This window comes from Globicephala melas, chromosome 7, assembly GCF_963455315.2.
Source record: "Globicephala melas chromosome 7, mGloMel1.2, whole genome shotgun sequence".
Taxonomy (NCBI): domain Eukaryota; kingdom Metazoa; phylum Chordata; class Mammalia; order Artiodactyla; family Delphinidae; genus Globicephala; species Globicephala melas.
The window spans coordinates 51850160-51864880 of record NC_083320.1 but is presented as its reverse complement, the minus strand read 5'-3'; positions in this window follow the sequence as shown (position 1 = coordinate 51864880).

The window sequence follows — 14721 nt, the reverse complement described above, 5'->3', positions numbered from 1 at the left end:
AAATGACATCACACTTCGACAGTTCTGCATAAATTGACAGCAAATTGCATAATGTTTCCTTAAAAATTTGTACAGAAAAAGAGTGCTTAAAGAGAGCAAGACAGGAACACACATGTGGCTACAATGCATCATACCAGAGATCCGCATAGTCTGAACTCTCATTCCCAAAGGGGTCAGTGTCATATGTTTGGGTAGAAAAGAACATAGTAACAAAGGAAATTACGTCTTTACAAATGGGGCAGAATGGTCCCTTTAGATATGTTCTCTTCTATCTTTGTCAAACTTAGAATATTTTATCTCAATACTGGTATAAGCAGAATACCCAGTTTTTCTTATCTCTGCCAGTTGTCCCGCCATTGAGAAGGGTAGTGTTGATAGGTGGAAACGTTTCTTGGAAATGCTCAGTGGCCAAGCCTGCAGACACAGCTGGAACCAGTCGTGAAATGGGATACATGGCTAATCAGTTTACAATACGGACATGAGATTTGACTGCTGTTGTCCTGCTTACAAGCACTGAAAACAATCTCGAGCAACCTGAAATAATTGATTTGTTTTGAAACCTAGTCACACAGTTCTTTTGCCTGACTAAAATAATAAATTGGGATAGTTAGCAGGCTGCATTAATCAGTTCATATCCTCTTAGTACCGTAAACCTCGAGGGGCACTCCATATTCTTTTCTCATGCTGAAACCTGCTTGAATCAAATATTCGTTCAGGCCCAGATTCATCAGTCCAATTACCTGTCTTTGACAGTCACACGAAGAGCAGATTTGTGAAGAAGAGCATGGCTTTTGCAAAGCTAAGGATTGTTTTAATAGATCTTGCTTTACCTTAATAATCTTTTGTGAATGTGCCATGTACCTAAACGTGATTGTTTTTACGTAGCTATGTGTATTTAAGGTTCATTACGGTTATGCCTCTTTGTAAAGAGGTATGCCTCTTGGTTTTCAAAAACCTAGCTAGTTAAAGCGCCAAGAGTGTCATCTGATTTGAATATTCAAGATTTGGCAAACAAGTTCATGTGAGTCAATTTAGGAAATCAGTATTGGTCTTGGAGTAAGAAAACTTGGGTTTGAATCTTAGCTTTGCCACGGATAAGTTGGCTGACTAGGAGCGAGGAATTCAAATTCTGAGCCTCATTTTGTTTTGAAACTTCACGTTAGTAATCCCTACCATATCTTGATTCGTTTTTTCTTTCATTTATCCAATATTTATCGAACATTTACTACATGTTAGGCCCTTCAGTAGATTCTAGTGATTTAAAGAGTGAATAATATCTCAGTACCTATAATCCAGGGACTCATCCATAAGTAGAGGTATGTTGTAAAAAAGTAATTAGTGCACCGCTATGAGGGATATCATAATTGAGATAGGACCAAAATGCCAGGAAATTGAAAGCAAAAGTGAATTTATTTCTCTGTTTTGGGGGAAAGTTTCAAAACAGAGGTAACATTTAATATATCCCAAAGAACCAAAAAGAGGATGAACAGGCATGGAGATAGGAAAGAGCGTGGCTTACTGAGAGAATTGTGAAAACACTGTGTAATTGTTATACCATATGGGGGATGGGGTGAGAGGAAACAGGCATCCCTTTACCATGGAAGTCTAACAATCATATCCATTGTGTCCCACATTGCCTTTAGGCTTATCTATCCTTTCAGAGAAATCCAGTGGATTATTCAAGCATTTTTTTCCTTAAAAATATGTTCCCACTTTTCATATTTTTGTGTGTGTGTTTGTGCTTAAATGTTCAATAGTGCTTCTTTTTATTATGGATTCAACTAGACTTTCAGATATGGGGAGAAGACTCACCAATTTTTATTTTCCAGAGTTTTCCTTGGAAAGTATCTTAGGGTTGGGAGTTATGCTGGCCATTTATCATTTTCTTCTGACATGGTGGTCCAAACCTCAAAGATACATATGTTGTCCAATGATTCTACAGTTCCAATATCTAGTCCTCACAGTGTTCTTAGGTGGATGCCTTTCAGCCCCATTCTGTGAAGATTCAGGTGGCAAAAATTTATCCATAACCGTGTGACCCAAGAAAATTCTGTGTAGACGAGAAATTTTATCTAGGTCTTAAAGGATAAATAGAAAGTAAGTGGGCATTCCAGACAGAGGAAACCTCATAAATAAGGTACAGAGGCAAAGAAACTCAGGGCAGGGAACATGCAGGTGGATAGAGTAAATATATTCATTGAATGGGAAATCAGGATGGCCTACTTGCATTTGGGCTTTATTCAATAGGTAGTTTGGGGTAAGTACAGATTTTACATCATAGAAATAGGACTAGAATTGTTCTCTAGGAAAATGAATCATAAATCTGGCTGCAGAGGGAAGATTGGGGATAGGGAATCCAGCTAGTGAATATTTAGAGAATAAACACATGGTGAGAGGGAGGGCTTGAACTGTGATTGCATTATTGAAAACAAAGAGAAGGAAACAAATTAGAGATACATTCTGGAAGTGGAATCAATTACCAAGTAACTAATGGTGGGGGAAGAGGGGGCTCAAATGATTCCAAGCTTCAGAACTGAAGTGATGCTAGTTCCATTAATGGAAACTGAGAGCACAGAAGGAGGGGGAAGAGAATGTTTCAGGGAGAATATGATGAGTTAATTAGCTACACCTTTGCAATGCAAGTAGAGATAATAGACTACTTATAAAATTAGACATGTGGGTCGGAGGAAATAAAACCTTTGCAATTGCCTGACATTTGTGTCTGCTGCTTTTCTGGTTTTTGACTATAATAGACTAAAATGAAAGGTGAATTATGATTACAAACCTATCCTCCCAAGTTTACTGTGAATTAAGTACAATATTGTTCTAATCTAATCATACAATACCCTCATCAGTGTAGCCTCTTTTCCCACTAATATGTTTTCCCTCACCTGGCTCTCTAACTCAGCAGTCTCAATTAGATCCCCAGCAAATAGAGAATCTCTGTCTCTCCCCTTTACCCCTGTGTGACAGCTGGAAAAGATGATTGGTTCTGAACCCAGATAACTTCTGTGTCTTTCTCTTTCTGAAGTCCCATAATTAATCTTTTGCAGTCTGACAATAATTCTACTGTCTTCATTTCCCAGACACAAACTCATGTGGCTTTGCAACACTTCAGATAACTTACTGCTAAGTTAAAAAGGAATGGAGGTATTCCTTCAGGCTTCCCTAGTTTCGCCGTGTGCTGTCAGGTCAACATTCTCAACACAACTAAGCAGGGACAGATGGTGCCCGTTCCCTCAGTGACAGAATCATCCAGCAATGTCAAAGGCATTTACATTCTTGAGAGAGAGATGTTTTATGACTACAAGTTTCCCACCATGTGTATTCCACAATACAGAAAAAAGTCTAAAAACAATTCATGTCCAGTTATGTTAAACTTTAATTACACGAATCATTTAGAAATAAACTCAATTATATTGCTTTATTTTTTTTTTCTTTTTTAACATCTTTATTGGGGTATAATTGCTTTACAATGGTGTGTTTCTGCTTTATAGCAAAGTGAATCAGTTATACATATACATATGTTCCCATATCTCTTCCCTCTTGTGTCTCCCTCCCTCCCACCCTCCCTATCCCACCCCTCCAGGCGGTCACAAAGCACCGAGCCGATATCCCTGTGCCATGCGGCTGCTTCCCACTAGCTATCTACCTTACGTACATTGCTTTATTATTGAGTTTCCAAGGACCCTTTCTAGAAGGACATTAGTGTGCTTGAGTTGAAGGTAGCTATACTAATGATTACGCAAAATTCAAAATTGGACACAACGTTCTATAATGAATCTTAGGTATTTTAAACCACTGTATTAAAACTGAAAAAGGAAAATGAAATGTTGTTCAGGAAAATGTTCACTAATTTAGATAACATAAACTATATCTTATATTTCCTTAATTAGTTTTCTTATCCTTTATATATTACTGCATTCAATTTATGTTTATTGTTCATATAAACGTGGCCTTAGATCATCTGCTTAAATAACATGTAAGTTTAATAATAAAGATATTGTAAATTTTCCCATCCTATCCATTTCCTTTTCTTCTTTAAGGATACCTAGTATTAATTTTTTTTTTTTTTTTTTTGCGGTACGTGGGCCTCTCACTGTTGTGCGCTCTCCCGCCGTGGAGCAAAGGCTCTGGACGCGCAGGCTCAGCGGCCATGGCTCACGGGCCCAGCCGCTCCGCGGCACGTGGGATCTTCTCGGACCGGGGCACGAACCCGTGTCCCCTGCATCAGCAGGCGGACTCTCAACCACTGCGCCACCAGGGAAGCCCCCTAGTATTAATTTTTAAAATATAATTTGAAACTCTTGAAGAATCTGGTGACCTGAATTTCAGTCCCAATTCTGGCACTATTTGCAAAATCTTTGCCAACTTGCTTGTTTTCTCTGAACCTCAGATTCCTCCTGTATAGAGGGCAAAGGTTATTAAGCTAAGCTGTCTCCATTTTTGAAACTCTATTGCTAAAAATAAAAAAGAAATTCTGTTGTATGGTATGATCAGATGAAAATAGTAAACAGATAATGATATAATAATAAAATAAAGTTTAGTGATTATATATAAAAATTTTATTTTTCCTCATTAAAGTCATATATATTTTGGTTTACAAAAATAAAGTAAAAAAACTGTAAAGTTGAAAATGAGAATATTTTAATCTTGAAAATACCAGACATCTCCATGTATTCTATATTTTGGCTAGGATGTTGATTGGAATTGCTCTGAATCTATAGATCAGTTTTTAAAATAGTTTTATTGAGATATATTGTACATATCATACCATTTGCCCACTTGAAGTGTCAATTCAGTATGTTCAGAGTTAAACTACCATCACCATAATACATTTTAGAACTTTTCAACACCCCACAAAGAAACTTGACACCCTTTAGTCAGCACTCCCAACCTCCCAATCCCCAACTCTGTGTAACCACTTATCTCTCTTCTATAAATTTTCCTATTCTGGACATTTCATATAAATGGAATAATGTAATAGATGGTCCTTTATTATCGGTTTCTTTGGCTTAGCATATTTTCAAGGTTCATCTGTGTTGTAGAATGTATCAGTACTTCTTTTTTTTATTGCTAAAAGATTTGGCTTTAAGGATACACAACACTTTATTCATTCATCAGTTGGTAGACATTGGGTTGCTTCCACTTTTTAGTTGTTATGAATAACACTGCTATGAACATCATGTACGAGTTTTTTGTGGATGTATATTTTTATTTCTCTTGGGTATATACCTAAGAGTGTAATTGCTGGGTCGTTTGATAACTATGTTTAACCTTTTGAGGAACCACCAAATTCTTTTCCAAAGCAACTGCTTCATTTTACAGTCCTGTCAGTGTTTGAGGGTTCCAGTTTTTCCACATCTTCATCAACACTGGTTATTTTCCATTTTTTGGTTATAGCTATTCTAGTGGTTGTGAAATTATATCTCATTGTGGTTTTGATTTGCATTTACTTGATGGCTAATGATGTTGAACACCTTTTCATGTGTTTATTGACCTTTGAATATTTTCTTTGGAGAAATGTCTGTTCAGATCCTTTAACCCATTTTTTAATTGGTCTATTTTTCTTTTTGTTGTTTAGTTATAATAGTTCTTTATATATTCCAGATACAAGCCCCTTATCACATAAATGATTTGAAATAATTTTCTCCCATTTTTTGGGTTGTCTTTTCACTTTATTCATGTTGTTTTTTAAAACACAAATTAAAAAAAAATTTGATGATGTCCAATTTATCTTTCTGTTATTGTTGTTGCTTGTCCTTTTTGTTTCATATCTAAGAAGGAGTTGCATAACCCAAGGTCACAAACATGCACACCTGTGTTATTATAAGTTTCATAGTTTCAGATCTTACATTTAGGTCTTTGATACATTTTGAGTAAATATGTGTATATGGTATGATGTTCGGATCAAACTTCATTTTTTGAGGGGATATACAGTTGTCCCAGCACCATTTATTGAAAAGAGTATTTTTTCTCCATTAAATTGCTTTGAAACACTTGCTGAAAATCAGATGATCATAAGTATAAAGGTTTATTTCTCGACTCTCAATTTTATTCCATTTATCAGTAAGTCAGTCCTTATGCTAGTACCACACAGTCTTGATTACTTTAGCTTTGTAGTATGTTTTAATATTGGGAAGTATGCATCCTCCAATTTTGAACTTTTTCACAGTTGTTTTGACTATTCTGGTCCCTTCAGTTTTAGACCATAGGGATTTTAGAATTAACTTGTCAATTTCTGCAAAAAAGTAAGTTGGTATTTTTATAAGGATTGCATTGAATATGTAGACTGTTTGGGGGAGTATTGCCGTCTTAAAAATATTGTCTTCTGATCCATGATAATAGAATATCTTTTCATTTATTTAAGTCTTCTTTAATTTCCTTCAACCATGTTTTGTACTTTTCAGAGTATAATTTTCACTCCTTTTGTTAAATTTATTTTAAAATATTTTATTCTCTTTGATGTGTGTAATTGATGTGTGTGTGATTGAATTGTTTTCTTAGCTTCAGGAATGTTCAGGATGTTCACTGACAGTATGTAGAAATGCAATTAATTTTTGTATATAGGTCTTGTATTCTGCAATTTTATTGAGCCTGTTTATTAGCTCTAATAGTTGTCTGTGTGTGTGTGTGTATTCATTAGGATTCTCTATCTACAAGATTATATTATCTGCAAGTAGAGATAGTTTCACTTCTTTCTTTCCAATTTGGATGACTTTTCTTTTTCTTGCCTAGTTGCCCTGACAAGCACCTCAAGCATAATATTGAATAGAAGTTGTGACATCAGCCATCCTTGTCTTGTTCCTGATGTTAAGGGTAAGAATTCAGTCTTTCACTATTAAATATGATATTAGCTGTGGGTGTTTTTTTCTTTGTAGCTGCTCTTTCTGAAGTTGAGGAAATTTCCTTCTATTCTTATGTTGTTTAGTGTTTTTATCATGAAAGGGTGTTGAATTTTGTCAAGTGCAATTTTGCATCTATTGAGATAAGTGTGGGTTTTTGTCCTTTATTCTATTCATATAGAATATTACATTAATTGATTTTTGGATATAGAAACAGCCTTTCATCTCCTAGATAAATTTCATTATATGTATTGCTTTATTTTTATTTGCCAGTATTTTGTTGAGAGTTTTTTTGTCTATATTCATAAGAGATATTGGTCTGTAATTTTCATTTCTTGTGACGTCTTTGTCTGGTTTTGTTATCAAGATAACGCTGACCACATTAAATGAGTTATGAAGTGTTCTCTCCTCTTTTATTTTTTTGGGAAGTTTGTGAAGAACTGGTAAAGTTCTTTAAATGTTTAGTAGAATTCACTGGTGAAGGTATTTGGGCCTGGAGTTTTCTTTGTATATAGTTTTAAAATTACTGATTCAATCTCTTATTATAAATCTATTCAGATTTTCTATTTCTTCTTGAGTCACTTTTTATAATTTCTATCTTTTAAGAAGTTTTTCCCATTTCATGTAAATTATTTAATTTGTTGTCATACAGTTGCCTTTAGTATTCCCTTATAAAACTTTATTTCTGTAAAATCAGTAGTAATGTTCCTTTTTTAGTTCTCAATTTTAATAATTTGAGTTTTCTTTCTTTCTTTTTTCTAATCTGTCTAGCTAGAATTTTCTCAATTTTATTGATCTTTTCAGAGAACTAAGTTTGGGGTTTATTGATCTTCTCCATTGTTTTTATATTTTCTACTTCATTAATTTCCACTCTAATTCTTATCATTTCCTTTCTTCTGCTCTTGATTCAAAGTTCTTCTTTTCCCCCTATCTTAACATGGAAAATTACATTGTTGATTTGAGATCTTTCTTCTTTTTTGATGTTGGTGTTTGCATTACAGATTTCCCTCTGAGCACCTCTTAAGTTAAACCTCATGAGTTTTTGTATGCTATGTGTTCATTTACATTCATCTCAAAGTATTTTCTAATTGTCCTTATCATTTATTCTTTGATCTCCTTGTTATTTTGTACTATGTTGTTTAATTTGCATATGTGTGTAAATATGTATAGATGAGTTTTGAGGGAATTGATGTCTTAATATTGAGCTTTCTAATCCATTAAAATGGTAACTCTTTCCATTTATTTATGCCTTCTTTGATTTCTTCCATCAGTGTTTTGTAGTTTTCAATGGACAGATCTTATGTATATTTTGTAAGATTTATATAAAAGTATTTTGTGTTTTTGGATCTATTGTAAATTGTATTTTTATTTCAATTTCTAATTATTGCTAGTATATAAACTTGTGATTGATTTTTGGCTATTTTGCCTATATCCTGCAACTTTGCTAAATCAACTTAGCCATTATAGTAGCTTTTTAATAGATTCTTAGGATTTTTTATGTAGACAATCATGTCATCTGAAAAAAGAGACTTTTCTTTCTTCCTTTTAATTATGGGTGCCTTTTCTTACTTTTCTTATTGCACTGGCTAAGACCTCCAGTACAATTTTGAATAAAAGTTGTGAAAGTGTATATCTTTGCTTTTATTCTGTGTCTTAGGGGGAAAACACTCATTCTCTCACTAAGTATAATGTTGGTTATACATTTTTTTCTAGATATTTTTATCACATTGATGATGTTTCTTTCCATTCCTATTTGTGGGGAGTTTATATCATGAACAAATGTTGAATTTTTGAAAGACTTTTTCTACATCTATTGAGATGATTATATGATTTTCATCTTTCGTGTATAGATATGGTGAATTTTGTTAATTGATGTTTTAAAACTTTATTTCATTTATTTATTTAATTTTGGCTGCATTGGGTCTTTGTTGCTATGTGCAGGCTTTCTCTACTTGTGGCGAACAGGGGCTACTCTTCTTTGCGGCGGGTGGGCTTCTCCTTACGATGGCTTCTCTTGTTGTGGAGCATGAGCTCTAGGCACCTGCCTAGAGCTTCAGTAGTTGTGGCATGTGGGCTCAGTAGTTGTGGCTCGTGGGCTCTAGAGTGCAGGCTTAGTAGTTTTGGTGCCCAGGCTTAGTTGTTCCACGGCATGTGAGATCTTCCCGGACCAGGGCTCAAACCCATGTCCCCTGCACTGGGAGGCAGATTCTTAACCACTGCACCACCAGGTAAGTTCCTTGTTGATTGATTTTTGAACCAGTCTTGCATTTTTGAGATAATGCTTCACTTGGTCATGATATATTTTATCTCCTTTATATATTGTTGGATTAGATTTGCTATTATTTTTGAAGTTTTTGTGTCTACATTTATAAAAGAAAGTAACCTGTAGTTTTCTTGTAATGTTGTTTTCACTTGGGATGTCAGGGGGATGTTAACTTCATAGAATGAGTTTCAATTTTCTGGAAGAATTTGTGTGGAATTGGCGTAGTCTCTTTAAAGTTTTTTGTTGGAATTCAACAGTGAAGTCATCTAATGCTAAAGTTTTCTTTGTGGTGAGATTTTTAAACTACGAGTTCATTTCATTTATATATATATATATATATATACACACACACACATATAGCTAATTAGGTTAGCATTTCTTCTTCAGTGATTTTTAATTGTTTTGTGGTAAAGGGATTTATCTGATTCATTTAGATTCTCAATTTTATTGACTTAAAATTTTCATTATCCACATAATCCTTTTAATAACCTAGAATCTACAGAGATGCTCCTTCTCGTATTCCTAGTATTGGTAATTTATGTCTTTTTTTTTCATAACAGTCTAACTAGAAGTTAATCATTTTGATAGATCTTGTCAAAGAATTACCTTTGGGGGTCATTGAGAAGCATACTTTAGGTATTGGAGTGAAAAGAGAATGGCCTTGCTGCAAATTTGCATAATTTCATGGTTAGGAGATTAATGATATATGAGGGGAATGCCCTGAAAGAGAAGCTTCTGCTCGTATTTTATATATCTGGAGTCAATTATTTTAGCTTTTAATATGGAGGAAAAATACATCACTTTATAATCAAAAGGCAAGGAGAGTTCTATCTTCTTTTAAAAACAATAACAACACTATCATAATATACTCTCTTTTAGAAGATGATTTGCTGAAAACAGCAATGAAACAAACCACCTAAGGCCTTCTGTAAATCTAACTTCAAATAATAGCTCCAAGCGGGAAATGTTGATTGTGTTATTTCAGACTCCTCAGAAGCAAATGTGTTCCTCGTGTTCAGGGAACCATAGTCTCTAGATAACTGTCTGTTCTCTAAAAATATTATCATACAAAGTACTTGCCATAATGCAGGTTAGGAAACATAACCGTAATTTAATATAGGAAAATTTACAATTGAACTATAACAATAGAAGAAATATTGCAATCATACTTGTAAAACACATGCAAATTAAGTATTTTTAAAGGAGGATGAATAGAGTCCCTTTTCTCTCAGGATGGTATAGAATCTGCAGCATCTTCTTTGCTCATTCCCTTATTAAAGGAGATATCTTTTCTGACTTGTCTAGAAGGTTGGTTATTTGACCTGGTGAGCAAGCAGGCATAGAACCAGCCTCTCTAGAGCAGTCCTGCGGGCAGGGAGTTTATACAAAAAGTTGAGAATATAAAAAGTTGAGAACAGCAAAAATGACCATTTCTAAGTATCTGACAGGCTTCTCATCCCAATCAGATGGTATCTGTGCATCCTCTGGGGCTCTGAAGCTTGTTGCTGCACTGGAAGTCTCCTACTCTGTCCCCAGCTCTGGGGAGCTGCTCCTTCAGAGATGAATTCTTGTGTTCTTTGCCTGTACCTTTTGCTCTTGGCATCTTTCCTTCAGTCACTATCCACCTTGTGACAGCCTTGCACGAGGATAGATATGGACCCAGAAAACATACTCATTACATATTTGTGAACTGACCAGTGTGCAAGGAGGTTTCTTTAAAAGGGAATCACAGAGTGCTGTAGAGATTGCCGCTGAGGCTGGATAAACCCGTCTTTCCTTTCCTTTGTCCTTTGTACATTTTCATATGGTTGCAAAACCTCTTCCTGTAGGAGGAGGCCTCCTTTGGATTTCCGCAAGTGATCTGCTTTCTCTGGGAGAATAACATGTCATGTGCCTATCAAAGAAAAATGCTAAACATTTACAAATGAGACACCAGAATTAGCACGAAACCAAGACACCCCCTGTAGGAGATCAGCTAGGCAGATGGAGTGAAGTGCTCTGCATCGGCTCCCGGGCTTGTCAGTCATGACCTGACCACTTCTACTGCCTAGCCCTTACTCACAAATGGCCGGTGGGAACATCATACTCTAGCATTTTGTCATCACAATCCCTGTGCGTTTCTGTTGTGTTGAAAAGGAGATACTGCAAAATGAGAAGTCAAATGCAAACTGACCTTTACTGCAGGAAAATCCCCTAAGTGAGAATCCTGGTTCCTCTCATCAGGAGAAGCAGCCACAGAGAATGAGGAACAGCTTGTGTTGTGATCTTGGGCAAGTCCTTTGGTTCCTCTGGGCCTCAGTTTTCTCTTCCATTGAGTAAGTGAGTCTCATATGGTGCCTTATTTTTAGACTTTTATTATGAAAATTTTTAAACGCACAGAAAAATAGAAAAAAAATGGTGCAGTGGACATCCATATACATACCATCTGGATTCAGCAACTGCTAACATTTTGCCATATTGCCTCATGATTGCATGTATATCTATCTATACTTTCGCTGAGTCATTTTAAAGTGAATTATAGATGTCAGGACATTTCATGCTTAAATATTTCAGCTTGTATATTGAGAAATTAAGAACATATTCCTCCATCACTATAAACCAATCATAGAATGACTCTGAGTTCCAGAGTCCCAAGTCCTGGGAACCTTGGACTTGATTTTCACCAGAGAGACATGAAAGAACAGATAGGAACAGAGACAGATATACCATGAAGCGCATGCAGCTACAACTTCGGGTTTTCTCACTTGTACAGGCTCCTTTTAAAACCATTTATATTAAATTTGCCAAGGAAAACTATTTTAGCTGTAATTGCTTAAGCCCATTATTTATTTTCAATCTGGCTTCTCTTCTCTTACAACCTCTTCCCCTTCTCCCTAAACGCACACACACATTCTCTCTCTCTCTCTCTCTTTCATATCAGGTAGGATTGGAATGGCTGTGAACATTTTGGGGATTCCACTTTAAAACCTGGGTAATTAATCTTGCTTGCAATCACTGCTGTGCAAAGTGAAGTCACTGCCAGCTCTCCAGAGATATGAATGAATTCTAGGAATACTGTTACTATTCATAGGTAGAAATAACATGAACTACAGTAAGTATATGAGGAAAGGAGGACAAATATGGGACACAATGAATGGAGTCACAATTAATCTGGGAAAAGGCATCCCATCAGAATATGTGTAAATCAGGAAGCTGAGGATTTGAATATCATCAAAATGCAAGTTCTCTCTTGTCAGGAATAAGACTTAAATATGCAATATATGCACTATATATTGGAATTGCACAAAATAGAATTTATCAGAAAACCTGTTGTTGTGTTACACTGTGAATACTTCTAGGTGAGAAGTTGCATGTTTTATGCATCTAAACGTATCATCTCATATCTTAGAGAATCTCATTCATCTTTGCCTAAGGAAGTCTGGCAGAGTCAGATTTAATATGATGCAAAATTGTGACCAGTACTGTGAAAGGACAAACATAATACACAAATGAAGTAAATATGGCAAAATGTTAACAATTGTCAAATTCGGGAGGTGGGTACATGGATGATTATTGTACTGTCATTAGGTATTTGAAAGTTTTCATAATGAAAAAAAAATCACCCTATAAAATCCACTCAGTTTACAGGAAAGGAAATTGGCAGAAACCTATCAGGAAATGGATGTGTGTGATAGAAGAGGAATTTGATTATACGGCTCAATACTGTGGAGCATCAATTTAAAAATGGATTTTGATTTGACGTATCATGTGTGACTTAATTTCAGTGTAATTTTGTATATTTTTCATAATTGTTAATCAGATCAACGTTCAGCTATAACTACAATGAAGTATGTTGGTGGAAGCCAAAAAAAAAAAAAAGTGAAAGACAGGAGACTGTCAGAAGCTTCAAAATGTCAACCTCCCCCTTAGCATATCATAATGAAATATAAAAGCTTTGATTTCAAAATCAATAAAAAATTTTTCTAAGATATCAATAAAAATGATTTTTCAATCATGCAAAAGCAAGACTAAATTATCTTTTATTCTCTCTGGACATTGCAAAATTATTATTGTATGGAGGAACAAAGAGTATGCAGCCAAAAACTTCAGGAGTATAGAGTTGTGTCCAGTAGTTAATTAATAAAATATATTATTTTTGGATTTTTCATATGTGCGCTATTTGTTAACTTTTGAACTTGGTTGTCACTTTTTTCTCATTTAAAATAATACACCTAGTTTTTGTACTTAGTTTTGAATTTATAATTTGTAATCTTAAAGAGGGCTGTAAAATCTATATGCTGCAGGTCCTAGGATTGGTCTGAATTCAGCATCACTCTGAATTTTACAGTGTTCAAATAGAAAAATTGTGTTTTCTATTCTTCTCAACCTGATTTTTCTGGTAGCAAACTACAGTGTTAAAACTGATGGAATATTAGATATTCAGACATTTTAATATGTTGGTGAGGATATTGAAGCCCAGAAAGATGGCAACTTGTCCCAACTCAGATTGTGACAACACAATGGTTAAGATTCAGGTCTCCAGACTCTTGGCCCCTCTTCTTCTCCTCATGCTGTGTTGCAGCTCATTAGTTAAAGAAACATGTCATAAAATATGATGCTAAAGATATGACATTGTCCACCAGAAAGGCAAGATCCAGCCTCATCCACCAGAACAGAGGCACCAGTACCCTCCACCAGGAAGCCTACATAACCCACTGAACCAACCTTAGCCACTGGGGGCAGACGCCAAAAACAATGGGAACTACGAACCTGCAGCCTGTGAAAAGGAGATCCCAAACACAGTAAGTTAAGCAAAATGAGAAGACAGAGAAACACACAGCAGATAAAGAAGCAAGATAAAAACCCACCAGACCAAACAAATGAAGAGGAAATAGGCAGTCTGCCTGAAAAAGAATTCAGAGTAATGATAGTCAAGATAATCCAAAATCTTGGAAACAGAATGGAGAAAACACAAGAAACGTTTAACAAGGACCTAGAAGAACTAAAGAGCAAAGAAACAATGATGAACAACACAATAAATGAAATTAAAAATTCTCTAGAAGGAATCAATAGCAGAATAAATGAGGCAGAAGAACAGATAAGTGAACTGGAAGATAAAATAGTGGAAATAACTACCGCAGAGCAGAATAAAGAAAAAAGAATGAAAAGAATTGAGGACAGTCTCAGAGAACTCTGGGACATTAAATGCACCAACATTCGAATTATAGGGGTCCCAGAAGAAGAAGAGAAAAAGAAGGGACTGAGAAAATATTTGAAGAGATTATAGTTGAAAACTTCCCTAATATGGGAAAGGAATAGTAAGTCCAGGAAGCACAGAGAGTCCCATACAGGATAAATCCAAGGAGAAACATGCCAAGACACATATTAATCAAACTATCAAAAACTAAATCCAAAGAAAAAATATTAAAAGCAGCAAGGGAAAAGTAACACACAAGGGAATCCCCATAAGGTTAACAGCTGATCTTTCAGCAGAAACTCTGCAAGCCAGAAGGGAGTGGCAGGACATATTTAAAGTGATGAAAGGGAAAAAATTACAACCAAGATTACTCTACCCAGTAAGGATCTCATTCAGATTCGATGGAGAAATTAAAACCTTTACAGTTAAGCAAAAGC